The sequence below is a fragment of the Macrobrachium nipponense genome, chromosome 13 (assembly GCF_015104395.2).
Source record: "Macrobrachium nipponense isolate FS-2020 chromosome 13, ASM1510439v2, whole genome shotgun sequence".
In the NCBI taxonomy this organism is placed as follows: domain Eukaryota; kingdom Metazoa; phylum Arthropoda; class Malacostraca; order Decapoda; family Palaemonidae; genus Macrobrachium; species Macrobrachium nipponense.
The window spans coordinates 11,640,365-11,664,305 of NC_087206.1; the positions used below are offsets into that span (position 1 = coordinate 11,640,365).

The window sequence follows — 23,941 nt, forward strand, 5'->3', positions numbered from 1 at the left end:
ATAATTGTTAGGAGAGGGTGAATAACAAGATGGAAGATAATATGAACGGAGGTACTGTAAAAAGAATGAAATGGGTTGCAGCTAAGGGCTGAAAGGACGCTACAAAGAACCTTAAGTAATGCCTACAGTGCACCCCGTGGGGCGTGCAATGATGGCACTACCCCCTAAGGTGTTAAACGTAGCTAGAAAGAAAAAAAATCAAGATAAAAGTAAAAATTTCCACTGCTCTTCGGAACGAAAAATAAGCCTTTGTATTTTCCACCCACAATAATAGGTTTATTTTCTGCTTTTCCCTTTTTTATATGTATATTTATTTTCACTACTGTGCGTTAGCATCTGTTTTCAATATCACGTCTTGCATATCAGATGCTCTCCCATGTGTCAATATATCAATGATTCTTTGCCGTGAGAGAGAGAGAGAGAGAAGAGAGAGAGAGAGAGAGAGAGTAGAGAGAGAGAGGAGAGAGAGAGAGAGAGAGAGAGAGAGAGAGAGAGAGAGACGTCGCCTTCCATCAGTGCTTGGAAATGGCCTGAGTTCTCACAACATCAGTGATTCATAAAGTATGTATGTATGTATGTATGTAGTATGTATGGATATATATATATATATATATATATTATATATATATATTATACTATATAATATATATATGTGTGTGTGTGTGTGTGTGTGTGTGTGTGTGTGTGTGTTTTGTTGCGCACAGCCTTTTGTCTACATCTTAATAGAGCACAGGTATAGATTACTATGTAGATACTATACTATAATAAGTATATAATTATTTGTAAGACTGCATATCAATGAATTTCATTATCTTTATGATTTACATTACAATTCCCGTTTCTTCACGTTTGATTTCCTTCAGTGAAGGTTAAAATTCATCGTAAGATTTTAAGTAGTGAAACAAACCTCTTTAAAAGATTAGATATATGACCGGCATTCTTTGTATACCTTCTATTCCTCACACCTACGTACAGGTAAAAAAATTTATTTGTGTATTCGATAAGATCATTATCGGTATCCTAATTTCGATTTTGATCTTATCAGTCTGACATCTCTTGATTAAAACACCACCACACAGGTTTTAAAGTAATAAGAATTACCCAATATCACGTCACCTTAGTATGCTAAAAATGTCATCGATGGTAACTTTCAGCTTTCATTTTACGAAATGAGAATTATCGAGCATTTACTAGAAAAGCTACTCAAATTAAACACTAAAATTCGTTCCTTTGAAATAGTACCTTGAAATATTTTGCATGAAAGGTTAAACTTGACCCTTTTTTCTGTGAGTAATTTATTACCTTCCTTGCAATTATATTAAGGCTAACTGTTATTTTCCAGTTTCATGATAACGGACTTATCCATAATCTGTTTGTCTTTTCTTGTTTTTATTTATTTACTTATTTGTTTATTTATTCATTTATCTATTTATTTAGTAATTTATTAATTTTATTCATTTTTTTGAGCTGACGTTAAATGTTCACGAACGATACAATTGAAATTGTTTCTGATTGGCTGATGAATTTGAGCAGGACGAGGTTCCACCAACCATGGTTATCCTGAGTGATATCATCTGCCGATCTTTACCATGAGTTAAAAAAAACAGGCTGCAGTAAAGGAGATAATAAAAAAGATACAGAAGACTAAAAAGTGACGCGAGAGTAGCAATAAACATTCGCATTAACATTCGTCTTGATGTTGCAGTTAGAATAACACCGGTCGAGAATTACCCCTCGGATGCATTCTACTTGAGGAATAGCATCCTCCTTAGCTCCAAATGGCTCTTGTAATTTGAGTTCTCTCTCTCTCTCTCTCTCTCTCTCTCTCTCTCTCTCTCTCTCTCTCTCTCTCTCTCTCTATTTGGCTGTATAAGCGGAATGTTTAGCGAAGTCGTTTCTGGACAATCGTTTTACGAGCTGCAACCAATCACCCTCCACAGGGTCGTAAAATCCAATTTTGTTTTCTCGTGTGTGTGTGAGTCACTGCATTGACAGGTCACAAAACTAGTCCGAAATAATCATCTTATTTGTGTGTGTCTTCCTGATAATACTCAAAAACGTCATGTCCCGCTGGCTTATTTTCTGTGACTTGCATCGATGGTTTTGTATGAAGCTGTTTGATCTCAACGATTATCCTCATCTTTACGTATATATCTGCGAACTCATCTTTATGAATCTGCCAACTTATTTTTTTACCATCTGCTAACGTATCTTCAGGTATTTACTAAATTATTTTAATTTTATTATCACCTCTCTAGGACTTCTTATTAATTATCTTTATTTTATAATCTCCTCTCTTCGGTTTCCTATTAGTTATCTTTATCTTATTATCTCCTCTCTTGGACTTCTTATTAATGTTCTTTATTTTATTATCTCCTCTCTTCGGTTTCTTATTATTTATCTTTATTTTATTATCTCCATTCTTGGGTCTCTTTCCCCACATGAGATTTTCGTTTTGGAATGCAATTAAAACTCTACAAAATAGCTTTCTAACATTAAAATAATAAATCTATTGCAAAATATTTTAGTATTGATGAAAGTTATGGCCTTTTTGGCTCAGTCCCAACGAAAGGGTTTCTTCGTTAGTTTTATTCTATTTACGATAATAATGATCACTGGGTAAAAACCCTTTAAGGCTTTTTCTTCCAGATTCTTGAAGATCTTCGACGTCACTGACCCTGGTAGTTGTCACGCCAGGTATCTTAGGGATAAATCAATCAATCTTTATAATCTCACTGTCTTCTGACATTTTCCACAGATCCGTTTACCACTGCGTGAGCGGTTAATGGCACTAGATATCCTTTTGGGATTATCAATTATAAAATTAGGGATAACATCCTTCGAGAATTCGACACCAGACAAATGACGGAAAAAAAAGCAAAAAAAAAACACACACACACACACACACACAAAAACAAGCTTAAATGTTGTAGGATCCCCTTGTTGCGTAATCTCCACAAGGTGGAAGTGAAGAAGGTTGTGGGGGGTAGGGGGTTAGAAATGGGTATCGAAGGGCACCTCTTGAGTCTGAAAAGAAAACTACAATTTTATGATGTTGTAGTGAATACATAGAAAAAGCTGAGATATCCGGTGTGAGTGCACAATTTATATACGTATATATATATATAGATATATATATATATATATATATATATATATATATATATATATATAGTATGATATATATATATATATATATATATATATGAATGTATGTATCATACATACATACATACATACATACATACATACATACATACATACATACATACATAGAGCAAATCTTTATATTCATATGGGGGCCTATCTTTGAAACAATAAAAGCTATTGTCACCAGTACAGCAATAAAGCAAAAGAAAAAAAAAACGACGCCATTGATGCTATATTTAACATATTTCATTCCACGTCTCTGTGACATTTTTCTTCTGAGTTACCTAAGGCAATGTCTTATTAATTAAGAGACACTCATATGGCAATTACAGTGCTTGCGTCATTTCCACAAAATCTGGCATAAATTCATAAAAATCAGAGAGATTATTCAGATTCTGAGAGAATCTGACAATCCGAAAGGGAATACCTAAAAAAACAGAGACAACTTAAAAAATCTACGAGATAATCTAAAAATCTGAGACAATCTAAAAATCTGTGAGATAATCTGAAAACCTGCAAGTAGTAATTTGAAAATCAGAGATATTTTAAAAATCTACGAGATAATCTAAAAATCTGAGACAATCTACAATCTGAAAATCTGAAAGGGGTAATCTAAGAATCAGAGAGATCATTAAAAAATCTGAGAATATGAGACGTAATTTAACGGCTGTTAGACACTGCTTTAGTTCAGTTAATTAATAGTTTATATCTACCTCAAGGACCGAGGAAACCAGATAGGCTTATCTATAATTCTTAATCTTATGTTGAAGATTCGCGTTCCATATCCACGGGTCATGGATTATTATAATGGAAGACATATACTTTGGTAAACTGGTCTTGCAAATTTTTCGTCCTCTGTATAAAGGTATGGTGGACTATTTAACATTTTTTGCTTGTAAAAGGATTACAGATGCTACCAGCAATAAATAATAAATAAATAAATAGATTAATATATATACATATATATATATATATATATATATATATATATATATATATATATATATATATTTATTTATTTATTATTTATTGCTGGTAGTATCTGTAATCCTTTTACAAGCAAAAAATGTTAAATAGTCCACCATACCTTTATACAGAGGGCGAAAAATAAATAAATAAATTAAATATATATATATATATAATATATATATATATATATATATATATATATATATATATATATATATATTTAGCAAGCAAATTATCTAATCTACGGAGCAAACTGACAAACTGGAAACCATTGTAAATTGCCGAGTAGATTTAATTAAGTAAACGAATACAGCCTGCTCTACTTATCCCGGGGGTGGGAAATTCAATAATTCCTCCGAAGGGAAATGCGCCGTGAATGTGCGATCCCAGGTCGCGAATGCAAAGTTCCGTCTTAATTATGGACGCAACGACCGCCTATAGTCTGCCCTGTTCGGTTCATAAAACAAGGTACATATTTGCTGCGAGGAAACGATTCAGCAAGGTTCGTATTTTGGCAAACAAGCAATGCAATATCCGCGGGCCCAATGGGATGGCGCCAAAGTTATGACATCACCGTGTGGGCGGTCTCATTGGCCGCTGGAGTGTGACGTCTGCAGGGTTCCCCAGCCAATGGTAGTGGGCGGTTTGAGGTGGTACATAAAGGTGCGTAAGCGTAGACTGATGCGATTTGGTTTGCTGCCTCCCGCTGTAGAAGAAGGTCCTCCTCACTGCGCCCCGAAACCTCGCCGGCCGTCAAAGGAAGAAGCAACAGGTTCACTGACACTTCGGCATTCGTCCTCGAGAGCTCTTGGAAGCAACAGGCTAACAGCACTCGCTCTCTTTCCCACCCGCCCCCCTCTCTCTCTCTATCGCTCGCGATCTACCTCGCTCTCGGCGTCCCTCGTACTCATCCAACACACAAATCGTAAGTACTTGATGGCCCCCTGTGTTGATCCTCTGCCTCTTCAAATATGTTAGGTTTCAATTGTCACATACAGCATACTCAAGCGAAAACTTGCGCTTTAGTTCATTAACACTGAATTTATCCAAACACAAAGTAAAGAGATATTACGGAATACACAAGTCTCAGACGACCTTCCAGTAACTTCAACTCGAAGTTAACGGAGGGTTACCTGTTCGTTAGGCAATTGAACACACAAAACGCTCCTTAAGCTATATAAGTCTTTGACAGAAGGATCCCATTCATCCTCCCGTGTAATGTACTCCGTAAAGCCTCAGAAATGATACTCTGTCATTAATCAATATTACTATCAGCTCCCGTTACCCCTAATCGATATTATCCTGATAGTTTGGCGTTGCTATTCTCCGCAGGTGTTTTTTCATGCTTTGTTTACCTGTGGTCTGGTGTCAGGTGATGCGATCGTCTTTTCATTTATTTTCCTATTATTCCTCTCTGCATTCCTTATTTCTTTATAAACAATCTTGATCTTTATTTACCTCAGTCCCATTTATGTCCTTTATTGCGACTTGCCTGCTACGTTTCAAGTGTTCTTTATCAATTTTCTTCTCTAAAATGACACTTTTCCTGTGATAACAGCTAGGAAAAGATGAATAATTGTGATAGCCTATGAGGACAGTTTAAAGTTCAGAAATGAGAAAAATAAAAAAGGTAGTCGTTATAGAATTTTCAGACTTTAACTTAAAATTTTCATATACTTTTTGGCAGTATGGACGTTTTAGAGCTTGCACGAATGGAATGACATATTTATTTATTTTTTCTTTTTACATTCTTCATTACACAGATCCCTTATCGAATCAACTGTAATATTCCATGACGTTAGGTGTTGTCAGTTTCCTTGAACATCTGGTCCTTTTCGGAGACGAACTGACAAGTGTATTAAAAGCCAGTATATCAGTAATATCAAAGACGGAACTAAATTCCATGTGTGCAGAAATACTCGAGAATCTGAATTAAAATGATCTCAATTACAAGATGTTATGCTAGACGTCTCTGTTGGCTAGGCAGAGTTCGAATTTCCACACTAGGCCTCGTACCCCCTGTCACTATTGCCATACTTAGATCAAGAGGCCGTATTGGCATAAAGCCAGCTTAATCTAAACCAAACAACCAACAATCCAGTAGCATATTCATTTGGAGAACATTACACCAAGAGTTATCAATGGGATGTATCGAATACTTCCCGTAAAAGTCTTGCGTTGCTTATTATAAGCATAAGGATTATTATATGTCTCCTTTACTAATCGAAATTCATGCTTTACCGATTGAATTACGTATCAACTTTTTTTGTCCATATTAGTGCAATTACTTCACTTTCCATTTATGAGTTATTTCTCTATTACAACACTACGCGAGGTATCGAGACTGACCAATATTTTGCGAGGGACTTACTGAAGACACTTAGAGAGAAAAAGTAACAGCGGGAGACTTAATGCAGGATAAAAAGTAGCATTCCAAGATATTTACTAAAGGAACTTAAGAAAACAAAGTAACTTAATAAGACCACTTATCATAAAACGTAAACAGTACTTGAGATAAAATAAAAAAAATTAAGTTTCCGAAAGACTTACAAAAAAAAAAAAAAAATCATTGAGAAAAATATTATTTCGCCAAATTGCAAAACCTCGAGATAATCATTTTACGTAACTTCTCTTCGACATGAGACTTTCCTGAGTGCCAACCGAAGGGCACGTCTCATTCTTACGGCCCCTTCTCATATAACTGGTAACTTTCGAAGATTTTTATTTATGATCTTCTTATATTTTGAAGACTTCCCATCCCGTAACTTCTAGAGGTAAAAAGTCCCGACAGAGTAACGAAGTGAAATTTCGGAATATTCAAGACATATTGGCGTCTTGGAAGTATGTGAGAAAAGTGGTAATCACATTGGGCACTGGAGCGAGTTTCCATCCCTGATATATTTGTCAGTTCTTTCTTATACGATATATCTACCAATTCTTTCTTCTAAGAGATATTTATCCCAGTTCTCTCTTTTACGATATCTACCAATTCTTTCTTCTAACAAATATTCATATCAGTTCTTAATTTTACGATATATCTAACATTCCTTTCTTCTAAGAAATATTTATGCCAGTTCTTTACTTTATGATATATTTACCAATTTTTTCTTTTACAATACGTATATTGACATTAACTTTTTATTTTACGATATTCTTATAACAATTATTTCCTATACGATATATTTACATAATTTTTTCTTTAGAGATATATTGCCAATTCTTTCGTTTACGATATAATTTCCAATTCTTCGTTTATGATATATTTGCTAATTCTTTCTTTTAACGATATATTTTCAAATTCTTTGACGATATATTCACCAATTCTTTCTGTTACGATCTAGTGAAAATTTGATTTCTTTTACAATATAATTACAATTATTTATTCTAAAACGTATTTACCAATTGTTTTACGATATCTTTACCAATTCTTTATTCTACGATAAAATTACTAATTCTTATTTTACGGCATAATTACTCATTCTTTATTCTATATTTACCAATTCTTTATTTTATGATATATCTACCCATTCCTTCTTTAACGATATATTTACAAATTCTTTCTTTTACGATATATTTGCCTATTCTTTCTTCTATGATATATTCAACAATACTTTCTTTTACGATATATTTACCAATTTTTTCTTCTACGATACACTCACCAAAGCAACATATCTACCAATTCTTTCTTCTAAGATATATTTACCTTTTTTTGAGCTATAATTACCAATACTTTCTTCTATGATATCTGTACCCATATTTTCTTCTACGATATATTCACCAATGCAATATACTAACCAATTTTTTTCTTCTACGATATATTTACTAATTCTTTCTTCTACCATGTATTTACCCATTTTTTCTCCTACAACTCTCTTTTTGACGTGTTCATGAAAAAGCGTTTCAGTGAGAAATTGAAAAAAAGACAGTCATTCTACACTAAAAGATACTTGTGAAGATTATAGTCTAATTACAGGCATACAAGTTCTATTTAATGGTTAGAAAAGACAAAATGGCGCCTGGTGACTTTACAGAAAACATATTTATTTCTTGCCCAGAACAAAAATTGCCTGAATGTGGTTTGTACAGCAATACATCTGGAAGGGAAAATTTTCAAAAAATTATTTACTCAAGTCATTTTTCTAGATTTTTCTTCTGGCCTAAGGAATAGCAACCGTCATTTCTCGAGCTAAATGGATTGATTGATTGACTGATTAGTAGTTGCTGGCGTCGGGCCTAAATGGATAGATATACCTTTGTCACAGAGTGTTTTCTTTTCATACGTAGTCAGAATTTTCTTTTCCTTCTAATTTTTTTTTTTTTTTTTTTTTTGCGTATGTTTTCGTCAAGAAACTCGCGTAGCGTGTTGGATATTTCAGTTAACTTTGCTCTTTAGAATAACAAAAGAGAATCGAGGATTAATTCTAGTTTAGGCTTTCTTTCTATGTCCCTACAACAGCTCAAGAGTCCTTGGAAAGCAGACGCTCACTGCTCACCTATACCTGGCATAACATATTATTTTCTCATCCTTTCTTAACATGCAAAAAAGTTTTTTTTTTATTTAATGCCAAAAGGTAGAATCCTTTCGTTTTACGTCATGCTTTTATGGAATCTTTCCTTAAAATGACAATAGTTTTTTCAATTAAATGCCAATTAAATAGTTTTTTCAATTAAATGGAACCCTCTGTTAAAATGTAAAACAGTTTTCCAAATAAATGCCAAAAGTTGAGAGGCTTTTGTTTCACGTCATGATTTTGATAGCTGAGACAATCAGCCAATAGCAGAATTTGGATCTTGGCTGGATTTACTCTGATTCAAGACGCCTCTTTGACATTCTTGATCATCCTTCTAAAATGGACATCTTGTTTTGAAAGTTATTTTGCATTCCAGTGCTAAGGCCGATTAAAAAAAAATTCATGTACGGAACTCAAAGTCTTTCGTTTGCTATAGTGACAGTTTTAATGAGACAAGAAAATCATTTGTATAGAGATTCGTAACGTAATTGATGGCGGAATGTGGATTCTAATATAAATAAAGGACCAGAAATGAATTAAGTGGAAAGCAAACTCCCCCTGGAAAGATGACTTGAGGTATGGCGTGGGTTGTCATGTTAACTGCAATAAGGATCAGTTTTCAATGAAGATTTCATATTATGATCGACTTTCGTGACACTGAGAACACGAAAAAAGTTTTTATTTAATTTTTTTTTATTTCCCTATGCTATGGAGAGCTTGTTATCTTGTGTGGGAGGAGAAAAATAAGGATTCCAGTTCTCCGAATATCGCTTTGAACTCCCTTCAAATATTTTGTTGAAGTTGTTTTTGTCTTTAGTTGTTAAAAACATACTGGATACAGACAGTGCAGATGTGCGCGCCCGCAAGCCCACCCACACACACAAACCACATATATACATAGATATTTAAATATGTATATATATACATATATATGTATATGTATATATAATGTATATTATGTGTGTGTTGTGTGTGTGAGAGAGAGAGAGAAGAGAGGAGAGAGAGAGAGAGAGAGAGAGAGAGAGCGTGTGTGAGGTTTTGACACATGCCCAAGTGAATTCTTATAGTCGCAAGTATTAAGCTACAAATATCTTTTAATACCGAATTCACTATGTATTTCGAGAATAACTTACAGTCAAAGGGTATTACAATATATAAATAAGTGCTTCTGTCCCGTCCAGGATTCAAACCTGGCCCTACGGTTTAGAACAACGATAAACGGCCCAAGGGTCAGGTTCTAATCCTAGAAGTGACGCATTTTCCCGAGATGTAACCGAGTACCGGCACCTTTCCCTGAAAAATTAGGGACGCCATACCTCAAAAACTAACCATAGAATTTTAAAGAAAATAATTCATTGTGTTTCTCCACACCCAAATGAATAAGGAGGAGCTATTTTAACCTAAGGTAACCAACTCATCCTAACCTAGTTTTGGGGCATGGCAACGAAACCGGGGCTGGTGCAATACTAGCATACATCTCAGGAATTCGCGGACGGGACAGAAACACTTCTCAGTTATGGTTTCCCTTGGGGTAATAAATGATTCCCAAGGCACAGTGGATGGATTCGATATGAAACGAGGTTTGTGGCTTATCATATATAGCATTCATTGACCGAAGTAGTGAATTATGTATGTAGTTATAGTAGATTCACACCAACCGTGTATCTGATGTCTAGACCAGTCCCTTACGACGCTCCTGATTGGCTGTTGATAAGCCAGTCACAGGGCTGGAAACTCTCAGTCTCTCTCGAGAGTTCACAAGGGTAGGATCTATGTTACACTTCTCCTGAGGAATACATTTTTCAGGAGAGGTGGAACATACATCCTACCTATGTGAACTCTCTCGAGAGACAGAGTTTCCAGCCCTGTGAGTGGCTTATCAGCAGCCAATCAGGAGCGTCGTAAGAGACTGCCCTAGACATTAGATGCACGGTTGATGTGAATCTACTAAAGTAGCTAGACGACTGTGGTGGTCGCAACTGGTGGTAAATAGGTTATGGCACTATTTGCCCTTCCTATAGTGATTTGCTAAGAGCTGGAAGGCTAACGCCATTCGAAGCCATGTCCTTTAAAAAGGAAAAAGGCGTTCTGGAAATAAATAAATAAATAAATATGTGTGTGTACATACATACATATAATTATATATGTAGAATATATCTATATAGATATATATATATATATATATCTATCTATATATATATATATATATAATATAGATATATTATATATATATATACAAAATATATATATATAAAAAATATATATTAAAATATTATATATATATATATATATATATATATATAGTGGAAACTTGAAGGGGTTCTATCAACCAGTAGACATCTATCGGTGTTAGGTGAAGGATAATCTTTTATTGCCTTCCTATGTGCTTTCAACTCGGATACAATAAAAGCACATAGAAAGGGAATATATATATATATTATATATATATATATATATATATATATATATATATATATGTGTGTGTGTGTGTGTGCGCGTCTGCGCAAGTGCGTGCACGAACCTCCGTCCCCACGCAAATTCCAAAGACAGGTGGCGGGCTGCAGCAGATGGGAAAGCACATCATTAACCGTAACTCGAATTTTACGATTCGCATCCACGAAACAACTTCTCCGGACTTCGACGGTCATTATTTATTCATGGGATCCCTAAACCCGAAGAAATCCTCCGCAAGGAGGTTGGGGGGGCGAGAAAAGAGCTGGTAATACCCAGTAAATTCTCATTAACTTCGCGGGGTGAAAAAGAGAAGAGGGATTACGCAACTTCAACAGCCGGGTGATGATGATGATGATGATAACGTCCGCCTGAGCAATGGATATTTTACGAGGAAGAAAATATTCGTTGTTTTGAGGAAACTTGGGCTATCGGAGAGCCGTTGCTGGATATCCTCCTTCCTTTATGGCACCTTTTTGGGGGTGAAACGTGTGGGGAAAGTTGGGTCGCGGTTTTGGCAACTTGATTATGCTATCGTAATCAGATTACCATCACTGAAAGTTTATATTCATATTGATATTTAGGCAGAAACTCTTCCACGAGAGTTTATACAATGCACTAAGGGGTCCATAATAACAAAAATGTTAAATACAATGCTCTAAGGGGTCCGTAATAATAAAAATTTTAAAAGCTTTTGAACCCTTCTCTGGGTTCATTTTTTGGACTGGAGAAGAACCCAGAGAAAGGTTCGACAGCATTTATAAAGTGTTTATAAATTATACGCGAACTTCTAACATTTTTATTATTGTGGACACCTAAATATATTGATATTATCGTGTGGTTGGAAGTTACTGAATAAAGGGTGCTAAATTCTTCATTATTATTATTATTATTATTACTATTATTATTAACCAAACAAAAACTTCTTTCAGTTTTCCACTGCAGATGGAAAAAGAAACCAAGATTACTGAGTATAACTTGTTTACCTGTAAGTAGTTGCACAGAGATGTGGATGTGGTCAGACTGGGTCAAGACCCAACAGTGTTCTGGAGCTTCTTGTTGAATTGTCTTGTGGGTTTCTTTTTCCATTATTATTATTATTATTATTGTTGTTGTTCAGTGTGCCGTCATTCCCATGTAGCCGGAGATCACGGACTTCCAATCTCATTATTATTATTATTATTATTATTATTATTATTATTATTATTATTATTATTATTATTATTATTATTATTATTATTATTATTATTGTTCAGTGTGCCGTCATTCCCATGTAGCCGGAGATCATGGACTTCCAATCTCATTAATATTATTATTATTATTATTTTATTATTTATTTTTATTTTTTTTGCTCTATCACAGTCCTCCAATTCGACTGGGTGGTATTTATAGTGTGGGGTTACGGGTTGTATCCTGCCTCCTTAGGAGTCCATCACATTTCTTACTATGTGCGCCGTTTCTAGGTCACACTCTTCTGCATGAGTCCTGGAGCTACTTCAGCCTCTAGTTTTTCTAGATTCCTTTTCAAGGATCTTGAGATCGTGCCTAGTGCTCCTATGATTATGGTACGATTTCCACTGGCATATCCCATATCCTTCATATTTGTATTTTCAGATCTTGATACTTATCCCATTTTCCCTCTCTTTCTCTTCAACTCTGGTGTCCCATGGTATTGCGACATCAATGAGTGATAATTTCTTCTTGACTTTGTGGCAAAGTGGGTTAGGTCGTCAATGGACTGGTGAAGCAACATTGGGGCTGGTCAGTCGTTGGATGGGTGACCGCTCTCATCGGCGTTGATTCCTTGGGAAAGGATCTTTACCATAATTTCCTCAGTCTACTCTGCTGTAAATGAGTACCTATCCCTGATGGGGTAGGGTCCAGCTATGGGTTAAATAGCAAAACTCAGCAATGATGTTAAGAAATGAAGGAATAAACGACAACGACGTAAATGGAACCTCTGGCAACAGAGGAGCTTCGTCCGGCAGCCAGGTATTCAACTCAATTGAAGGGGAAGACGGTCAGGCACTTGGAGGTCGTCACCAGCAACTGACCACCACAACGACATTATTATTATTATTATTATTATTATTATTATTATTATTATTATTATTGTTCAGTGTGCCGTGATTCCCATGTAGCCGGAGATCATGGACTTCCAAGCTCATTATTATTATTATTATTTTATTATTATTATTATTATTATTATTATTATTATTATTATTCAGTGTGCCGTCATTCCCATGTAGCCGGAGATCATGGACTTCCAATCTCATTATTATTATTATTCAACAAACTAATGATAAAACAACGGAAATACACGAAAACGAAAATGACTTTTAAAAAAAATCACTTCCCTTAAAGTATCAACTTTATTACAGGGAAGGATGATACTAAAATATAAATCTATATTAAATTTTGAGTACATCCGTCTCTCTCTCTCTCTCTCTCTCTCTCTCTCTCTCTCTCTCTCTCTCTCTCTCTCTCAATTAATCCATAGCTATTTTGCGAACGTTCGGCAGTTTTGCTTCATCTACGATAATATGAACTGAAAATATTCCCGGTTATATTGATCGTGATTATCAATTCTTCGGACTAAGATTCCTGTTTTCAAGAAATGAAGGATCTTAAAAGCACATAAAATCATATAGAGGAAAAATACAAAAATATAAAAAAAAAAATTTTCATCATACTTTTTTTTTTTTTTTTTTTTTAGAAGAGGCAAAACCTGCTCCTTCTTTTACATGATGAGGCAGATACTTGACAGCGGCAGCATCTAGATAATGGCCTTGAAATATTTATGTAGAGGGGGAAAAATGCGTCAAAAAGCAGCTTCAACTCGCTACAGCAATTTCTTTTAAAGAGGAAAATCTGTATAAAAAAAAAACATAGGATGAATTTTAATTAGGTCCGGTTGATGACTGAAGTTAAGGCCTTAAAATCTCTTATTTTTTATTTACTGAAGAAAAAGTTGCAAAAAAGAAACTAAGAAACTAAAAAATATGTATAAGAACTGACAAACTCCGGATAGCTGCCAAAATCAAAATCCTTAAAAGCTTTATTTCATTTCATTTATTTGTTTATTTATTTATTCATCTATTGTTTTTCTTTGCAAAATAAAAAAATATGATAAACTTACAAACTCTCATTCATTATCGAAATCAGAACCTTAATTAAGATTTTTTTATTTTTTTGTAAGTACAAATCTCTTTGTAATTATTTTTTAAATAGAAAAAACAAAACATTAAACTTTTTTTTGCAATTCCAAAATCTCAGAGCCTCGTTAAAAGTCGTCACCTTCGATCTCATTAAGAGTTAAAGACCTGACGACTTGTTAAAAAAAAAAGTCAGGACATTTAGAACTTCCTTCTTGGAAAGTATATAGATCCAGGTATTTTTCCTGGTGGATGAGAAAGGATAAAAAGAAAGTGATTTCGAAATATCGGAAGGATCTCACTAGCCAACACTTTAGGAAAAATAATGAGAGAGATAGAGAGAGAGAGAGAGAAGAGAGAGAGAGAGAGAGAGAGAGAGAGAGAGAGAGAGAGGCCATTAAGTGGCGTTTCATTTGTACAGTTTTGCAATACGAAGTTTTATTTACTTTTTTTTTCTCTGATCCTTAATTGAAACTTCGCAAGGAACTTTAAGAACAGTGGAGTTGAAAAGGATTTGTATTATATTTCTGTCCCGTGTGTTCGTATGCCAGTGTATGTGCCTGTATTTGTGCGTACATGGGTGTCACTGTGTATGCCTATAAACTTATACACACTAGCATATATATATATATATATATATATATATATATATATATATATATATATATATATATACGCATACACGTGTTTGTGCGTGTGTATCAATACCTACTTTATATTATTATCTATGAAAATATATAATATAATATACGAGTAGATTTTCTTCAGAGCATGCTAAAGAAGCCAATATATTCTTAGGACACCGAGGAAAGTGTACAAGCTGGAGCCAGCAAGAAAGCACTGCGCAAGACAGAGAGTTCTAACAAAATATAACGTTTTGTAGCATTTATGGAGACTGAGAAGGCGTGTGGCTGAGAGATTACTATCTACTATGCGGGCAACACTCTTGGCACACGGTTGCCAGATACTGCAAGTTATGTGGAAAAATGGGAGACTAATGAGTACCTGAATTGTTGATGAAGAATTGTATACGGAAATCTTGCATTTTACCGGATTATATTAAATCTCTTTCGTAGATTTTTATCATTCTATTGGCGAAAAATAAATGAATCAGAGGATATGCATTCCCATTAAATGCAAAAATATACGGAAGCGTAAAAACTGCCGAAATGAACAACAAAAAGAGTTTGACCAAGACAAACAGACAGACTGAAAAGTACCTACCCTCATTCATTAAAATGAAGCCTGTCATCGAAGTCCAAAGGATGCGATGATTGAACGAGTGATTATCAATATGTATTGAAGGGTCTACGTATACTTCCGCTAACGAACTATTGGGTAAGTCGACGATAAACAAGAACCTCTTTCATTATAGCGGTGTCGAATCACAGAGTCGACCTGCCAATGGATCATTGGATGTGCTGTGATTCTCACCCGTACGTCCTTTCAAATTGGGGGTTGTGTGGGGGGGGGGGGGGGGGGGGGGGGGGGGGGGGGGGGGGGGGGGGGGGGGGGTGGGGGGGGGGGGGGGGGGGGGGGGGGGGGGGGGGGGGGGGGGTGGGGGGGGGGGAGCTCCTTTGTCGTTGAAGAGAAACTGGTTGAGACGCGAACATACAAATTATAATATACATTATATATACATATGATATAAATATACAAACATACTTACATATGTGTGCCATGTCCATACTGATGTATCAGTACAAACACACACACACACACACCACACACACATATATATATATATATATATATATATATATATATATATATATATACACACCCACACACAGCGAGATAACTAGTCAATATATATGTTAATGCACACATACATGTACACAACTACACCATAAACACACACACACACACACACACAGCCAGCATCACCACCACACAAAACGACACCACCTGACCCTCACGGAATAATCTCCTGATTTCGACGATCCGCTAATGACAGCGTAGTGGGGAGAGTGGGGTGGGGGGGGCGGGAAGGGGGTGGAGGGGCATTTTTGCGACTCCCATCAGTCTCGCAAAATATTCTAAGCTCCTTTGGGGGATCTTAGAAGCTGGCATTATTAATTTCTCCAAGGTTCAAACGCCCCGGTGTGTGTGTGTGTGTTTCGTCCCGGAAGCCCGCGTGAAGCTATTCAGTTATTTGCCATCCGGGATACTCCAGAGGTGTGAGAGTTCTCCTCTTGTTCTTCGGTCTCTTTTATACGTAAGTTTTAGTACAACAAGGTGAGGGAAAGTAAAAGAGAGAGAGAGAGAGAGAGAGAGAGAGAGAGAGAGAGAGAGAGAGAGGGAGAGACACAGCAAAAGAATGCTATGAGTTCTAGTCCAACAAGTGAGGAAAAGTAAGTAAGTAAAAGAAAGAGAGATCATAGAAATCTATCAGTACCTTAATCGATCATGGCTTGACATACAAATTCTAGAGTATTCCTATTTCTTTTTTAAAAGACGTTTGCGAAACGCAATATCTCAGTGGTTCCCGACAATTTTTCTCCCTGAAAAAAATGACTTAACACGGCAAGACGAATTATAGAACCATTTCATATATTTTCTAAAGCGCTTTAGTTTATATCATCAATACCATCGCAAGAAGGAGAGAAAAAGTACTACAACGATTAATTCTGTTAGAAGAATAAAGGTTCCTTCAGCAGCTAGACAGGTGAGCAATTGCTCAACGCAGGTGGAACAAAAGACCTGAATCTTGTGGAATCCAGAACATCATCTTTGCCAATATAAGCAACCCGACGAGCAATAATTACTTTTCCAGAAACAATAGATGATGTGGTTTTCAATTGTCGAGGTGAAGGAGGCTTGATAGCATTCCTATGGAAAGCGCTACCAATGAAGACTTGTGTATCACAGACACCACAAACTACGTCAGATTTCATTCGAAACTCTTGAGTCTCAAACAAATGACTTATTGATCTGTTTAATGTACAGACAATAACGGAGAACGCTTGACGGACTGTATTCTGTCATACAACTAGATTACACACGCACATCTTTTGTTCTCTCAAAGACAGAGAGATATTTTGCAACTAACAATTATTTTCTAGTTTTGTCTCTTCATCCAAGTACTAAATAATTATATCTCCAGAGAATCATTAAGGATATATATAGTGTATATATATATATATATATATATATATATATATATATATATATATATATATATATATATATATTTATATATATATATATATATATATATATATATATATATGTGTGTGTGTGTGTGTGTGTGTATGTGTGTGTGTATTTTAGTGAATACATCATAAGGATTTTACATCATTGTGGATTATAACTCCTTATAGTAGATACTATATCTATATTATATATATATTTATATATATATTATATTATATATATATATATATATAAATATATATATTATATACAAATGGTATATGGATGAAAGGTCGTTTTTTTAGGTTTTAAAATAAATAAATAAATAATATTAATATATATATATATATATATATATATATATAGAATGTGTGTATGAATGTTTGGAGTATTTAAATAAATAATTCCGCAACTCCATCGACAATCATTTGATTTGTGACTCCAGATTACAGGATCCAATCATTCAGTGGGACTGGAGTTCCCCCCCCCACTCAAACGTCCGCATTGAAATCACGGGTCTCTCTATTCGTCAGCGTTGTGCGAATTCCCACTCACCGTCACTCTCAGGGAACGAGATATTTGATGTCACAGAGGATAAGTGTCGCCATCTATATCCCCTACTCGTAAATGAACACTTAGACATTCATGCTCACAGGTCACACACACACTTACAAACATATATATGTATGTATATTATATGTGTGTGTGTGTGCGTGCGTGTGTTACTTTTATATGCTCAACTTCTTCATACCTCACAACATCACCATCTCATCCCGGTACCAGAAACAAACTCAAAACATTTATTGAAATGAATTCATGAAATGTGTCCTCGAATAACGGCATTAACTCCCGGCAACGAAAGTCAGGCTCCTTCAGAGTGTCTTTCAGTATAAGAAAAAAAGAGAGAGAAATGAAACAAGAGAGAGCGAGAGAGAGAGAGAAAAGAAGACTTAAGTGAATGAAACACCGGGCACAATGCGAAAGGTCGATCTGCGGAGCGGAATCCCCTTTGAAACGGAGACCCCCAGAAATGCATCCTGAAAGACAAGCTTAGTATAGGGGGTGGGGAAAAAAAAGAAAGAAAAGAGCAGCTTTTGATGTTCCATTAAATTTCAGGGGAGAAGAGGAGCCAGGGGGGGGACCAAGGGAAGGGTGGGGTAGGTGGGAGGACTTCATCATTCCACAGTGCCTCTCGCAACCGGCGATGTCTCTCTCCTCCACAAGAGAAATGGAGAGAAGGGAATAAGAATAACGCAGTGGCTCCATCCTTCCTTGCTCTTTGTGTCTCGTCTTTCTGATACTTTCTTTTGGAGATCAAGATAATCTCTTGGCAGCGTAATGTAACGGCTAATGCTCTCTGCGTATTATTTTCCTTAACGCGCGTTTGCAAGCATACTGACGTGCTTTTGGAGTTGGAGATGAAAAAAGGTATATATTCATAATATATATATATATCTATATATATATATATATATGTATGTGTGTGTGTATGCATATATATACATACGTATATATATACATATACACATATATGTATGTATGTCTGATTTTAAATCACGAAGACTAAAAAAAACGAGATGATTATACGATCAAAGTAACAGCCACGAAGGAAAATTGAAACACTGGAGATGCTAAGTACTTTCGTCTTATTACCAATGTACAGAGAGAGAGAGAGAGAGAATTTTGTTTCCTCCCTCATTATGAAATGACGCAATACCTACCAACAGTACAGTTCATCAGTGTTACAAGAAACATCCAAACAGCTCCAGACAGCTCTTTCGAAGGGTGCCTAAAACATTGTCATCAGAGCCACAAAACGGCGCTGCTGAATAATGGGGATAACAAGTAGCAATTCCCAGAGTTATATTTCTCTGTAGCACCGAAGAAAACACAGAAAAAGACAAGCCTTTAGCACAAAAATGAAGGCGGGCTCGTGTTTTTTTGTTTCCATAAGACGTCGAAGAAAACAGAAGTATCTTCTTCAATCAGGCAACAGAGAGGGAACGAGCTCTTCTCTGGAGAATACGTGGGAGGTTAAAAGTTTATTTTTTTTCTTTCTTGCTTTTAACACTTGGGGGCGCGGGGGGTGGAACTTGTCACTTCGCGTTCGCAAAAAGGAACACAGGCATGCTAATGATCTTTGCTCCTCCGTCTTGTCCCTCTATGGCCGAACGAGTTAATTAGAATTTTACAGGGAAACTTACGATGGAAAGAAAATATTTCCCTTATTGTGTATACAATTGCGGGCACCCGGCGCGCAAAATGGACCAGATAAAAGAGGCCTGGTACGGAGATGTTATTTTATCAAGAAATGATAGAGGAATTTGTTCGTTTTCGTTTTTTTAAGGTTAAAATTAAGCACGTTTTCTTAAATTACACGTTTATTAAAATTAAGTACTTTTTAAAAAAAATTACGTGTTTTACAATCTTCAAATGCAAAAATGTATTTGTTTATATCACCGCGTATCCATCACACTCAGTCAGAATTCTGAATCATACTCTTTGTTAAATACTCGTTCGGTTAAACGGAAAGCAGCCGTCTTCATTGAATCTAGATTTTCTTATAAATTGGAGGAATATGTTGAAATGATAACGCAAAATATGGAATCCTGGAAGAGAGTAAAGAGAAGAGACGACAGAGATGTGACTGTATAAAATGATAAAATATAATTTAAAAATATAGTAAATAAATAAATATAAACCTCTAAACAACTGTTGAATTAGTCGGAGGGATTTGAATCAGTTAGATTTTCTCGTTAAGGGCTTCCAATGCTTTGAACTTTGGAAATGTTGAACCTTCCATTAATTTTATTGTTTTATTTTTGTTTTTTTAAATAAATTTTCACGGATTCCAGTTCAAGGCCTTGTTCATCTCGATTCCCGGCGATCAAAGCGCATATTCTAAAGCAAGCCTGTATTCATAAATTTATCACGACAGTCGATCTGCAACGCAGAATTAAACATATATCCTTTCCCACGTCAATTATAAAGCCGCCGCAACGCATCGCAAAACTATGAAAACTGAACCCCAAAAGTGAGGTGAGATATCCCCAACTGACGTCATTAATATCATTATCGATGCATCGACAGTTTTGATAAGCGTGACATTCGCGGAAATCACACACACAGGTGGTTTCGTCGTCTGCAAAGTAAAATTGACCTTATATATCCGCTCGTCTGCAGGGTCACATTCTGGAACTCGGTGACCTCTGTCGCCTTCTTCTTCTTCTTCAGTCCTGCGATCTCTTGTGGCATAAGAAGAAAAGATGGAGGTTGAATGGTGACACCGTTCGTCTCTTTGACTTAGAAAGAGGCTACACGCAACTTATATTAGCTTCCGAATTTTGCGTTAGTTCGTTAGTCGTAGTCACAAAATCAGTAACCTGCTCCTAGAGATACAGTGAGCACACGATGTCTCCTCGGATGGACTAATAAGTCTTTGAGACATCCTAATCCTTGTAAATACTTGTAACTCGACCTTCATTGCTTAAAAGAGATTGCAAATACCTCATACGAACTTGCAAATCTACAATACTAACGTCAAAAATAGGCCTCCTTTCAGCTACAACCTTCATCCAATGCCTAGAAATGGTAGACACCTTTTAATAACTTGTTGTTTTACAATATTCCGTCAACAGCAGGACTATTTTTTAGCAAGTTTCATCTTCTGTTGCCTCAAAGAGCCAGCATATACCACCTATGAACTTGGAGTCTTGCAATATTCCACTAAAAATAGACCTATTTTGAGATAGCGCATATTCTTTCAACCTGAGGGTGCTGCGCAAAACTCTTTCTGCAGCATTCTTTCAAAACAATGCTTATTTACAGGCAAATTCGCCGCCAAATGCCAAAAAAAGTAGTCTGCAAATACTTCATAGACCCTACTCCAACTGCAGCACAGGAATATCCGTGCCAGGAATTGTCAGGAATCATCAGGAATCTCCAAAGTTCGCATAAGGCTCAGGGGGTCAGGAGCAACTTGGCGTAGCCTAAGCCACGGATTGAGCTAACTGGATTTTCTCAGCTAAACCGCTCCAGGAGTGGTTTACTTCGCCGCTCTAATAAAAACTCGGTTACAAAGTCTCGGAGATTGAACGAAGGATATCGTACAAGTTACCTTCCTTTTAATTAAGAAAGTCGGGGGGAGCAAAGCAGGTTCCTTGGTCGAGGTCATTCTGGTGCGGGGGTTCGGTTTTCACTGGAGCTGGGTTTCCATCAACGCCCACGCCGAACAACGCACGCGTACACAGACGCCCACGCACAGACGCAAACGCACGCACTCACACACACACAAATATATGCCAAGTTATATTTTCCTCCATAAATGTATAACTTTACTGACAATGGCTTCAATTAGAAACACTTTCCAGTTGTTTAACCTCGTCACTCCCTTTGTCAGACCTATACGTAGACTCAGTGTTTAATATTTCGTAGATATATATTATATATATATATATATATAGATATATATATATATATATATAGATATATATATGTATATATATATATATATATATGTATATATATATATTATAACACAATATTTATATATATATATAATATATATATATATATAGATACATATATACATATATATATATATATATATTATATATATATATATATATATATGTATATTATATAGATATAATTATATATATATATATTTATATAATATATATATATACATACTATATAGTATATATATATATATATATATATTATATAATCGCCCATGCTGTAGTTTGCTGAAAATCTTCTTATATAAAATAAAAGCTTACCAAAACATAAAACACATCTGATTTTATTGCAATGAAACCGCTTTTTACAATTCAAGTTTTTTTTCGACGTCAAAATGGAAACTTCAAGAATGGAATAGGCCTAAAACCAGGCCTATTTCAAACGACGACACGACAATCAAAACAAAATAGTTTCAATGTCATGAATGTGGGACATTTTAGTAATGATTCTCAGTCTTTAATCTTTTTTTTTTATAAAAACAGAGTTAATGTTAAAGGACAGAGGCAGTTTGTTACAATTTTTTCTTTCTTGGTTCGGCTGAAGCCCCAAAAACGGAATAAACTATAACAAGCAATAAGTCAGAGAATAGAAAAAAAAAAAAAAAAAAAACTACAGCTCTAGCTATACTCTGTAATCAGTAAATACGAACCAATGAAGATAGATGCAATTTCTCATAAACTCCACGGGTTTCATTCGCCATGTTTCATTTCGGTCATTCTTTGCTTACAATAGCTACTCCAAATGGTCTCTAAAATCTACACTGATATGAACAGATAGATAGATATATAAAATTTATATGAGATAAACAGAAAGAGTTGTCTTCTTCGACAATAACTAATTATGGCAGTTATTACTTAGGTAGAATTAGCTCAGAGGTTCTAATAGCATTAGTAGTATATTCGAGACTTCAAAAAAGTTTGACATATATATATATATATATATATAGATATATATATATATATATATATATATATATATACATATGTGATTTCCAATTAAATTTACGGTACTTTACACAATTTAACAATGAAAACTTGAATTAGTGAAAATTAGTTAAATACAGAGCATTGGTTAAATTTAACACGATACTTTGCTTAGCAAGGAAGTTAAATATAGAGGTTAGAATATAATGAAAATGCTTGATTATTTTATACACTCTTGCGTCAAAAAAAAAATTCTGGAATTCGGAAATTACTGGCTAATTACCCCCACGGGAAAATAACGTCATTGATGTCCCTTCCCCAATCCCCAACTTCCCGGAAATACCGACAACTATTTGCATAAAAAAACCTGCATCAAGCAACAAATTCCAAGTTTGTTATCGGCACTTGAAAAACTCCAATTGCCATCAGTTCGCTGTCGTGTCATTGGCTGAACTTTTTCACTGTACCGTAATTCTGACAAGCGCTTAGACAAGTCGTAGTGGCTTCGTTGGACGATCCGAGTTCAGATAATGTCGAATGTGTTCGCCTATTTTTCCGTAAACGTGTAGGTGAATGAAGGCTTTTTTTTAAGGGGACTCTCTCTCTCTCTCTCTCTCTTCTTTAGGCTGGTGGCAAGACTCCTGTGCTGTTGTACAAAACTCATGACTTGAAAGTTGTGAAACAGACTTTAAGAATTTAAAGTTTTTTTTTTAATTCACACGCATTAATTTAATGATAGTAACTTAAGTAGCAGAATAGTAGCAACTTCACAGTAACGGAAGTAACAGGAAAAGTATTAGCTTCATAATATCGAAAGCAATAGTAATGCTAGTAGCAATGATAGCAATCTAAAAAAAAGCAGCAAACTTCTCTTACTTAATAAAAGCAACATTCAATGACTAATAGCAGAAGCGATTTACAGCTGGGATAGAAGCAGCAATATCATTAGCAGCAGAAGTTACAGCAAGGGAGGGAGGCGGGAGGAGGGGGGGGGTTCGGTGACGTCAAAGAAAACGCAATATTCCTCGTAAGAGAGATAACTTGTCCCACCAGGACTCCTCCCGACCACGCGAATGCTCCGCCAGTAAAATAAGCCGAAATATCAACCAGTTGCTCGAGGAAAAAC

The 23,941-nt window shown here is 35.5% G+C and overlaps 1 protein-coding gene across 1 annotated transcript in view; it reads left to right on the forward strand.

The window, feature by feature from the left end:
• The first annotated feature begins 4,789 nt into the window (after window positions 1-4,789).
• LOC135225642 (myosuppressin-like) overlaps window positions 4,790-23,941 on the forward strand; it is an 81,289-nt gene continuing 62,137 nt past the window's right edge. The window contains exon 1 of the mRNA XM_064264968.1: window positions 4,790-5,044. The gene's annotated coding sequence lies outside the window, so the exon portion shown is untranslated. The remainder of the gene's footprint in view (window positions 5,045-23,941) is intronic.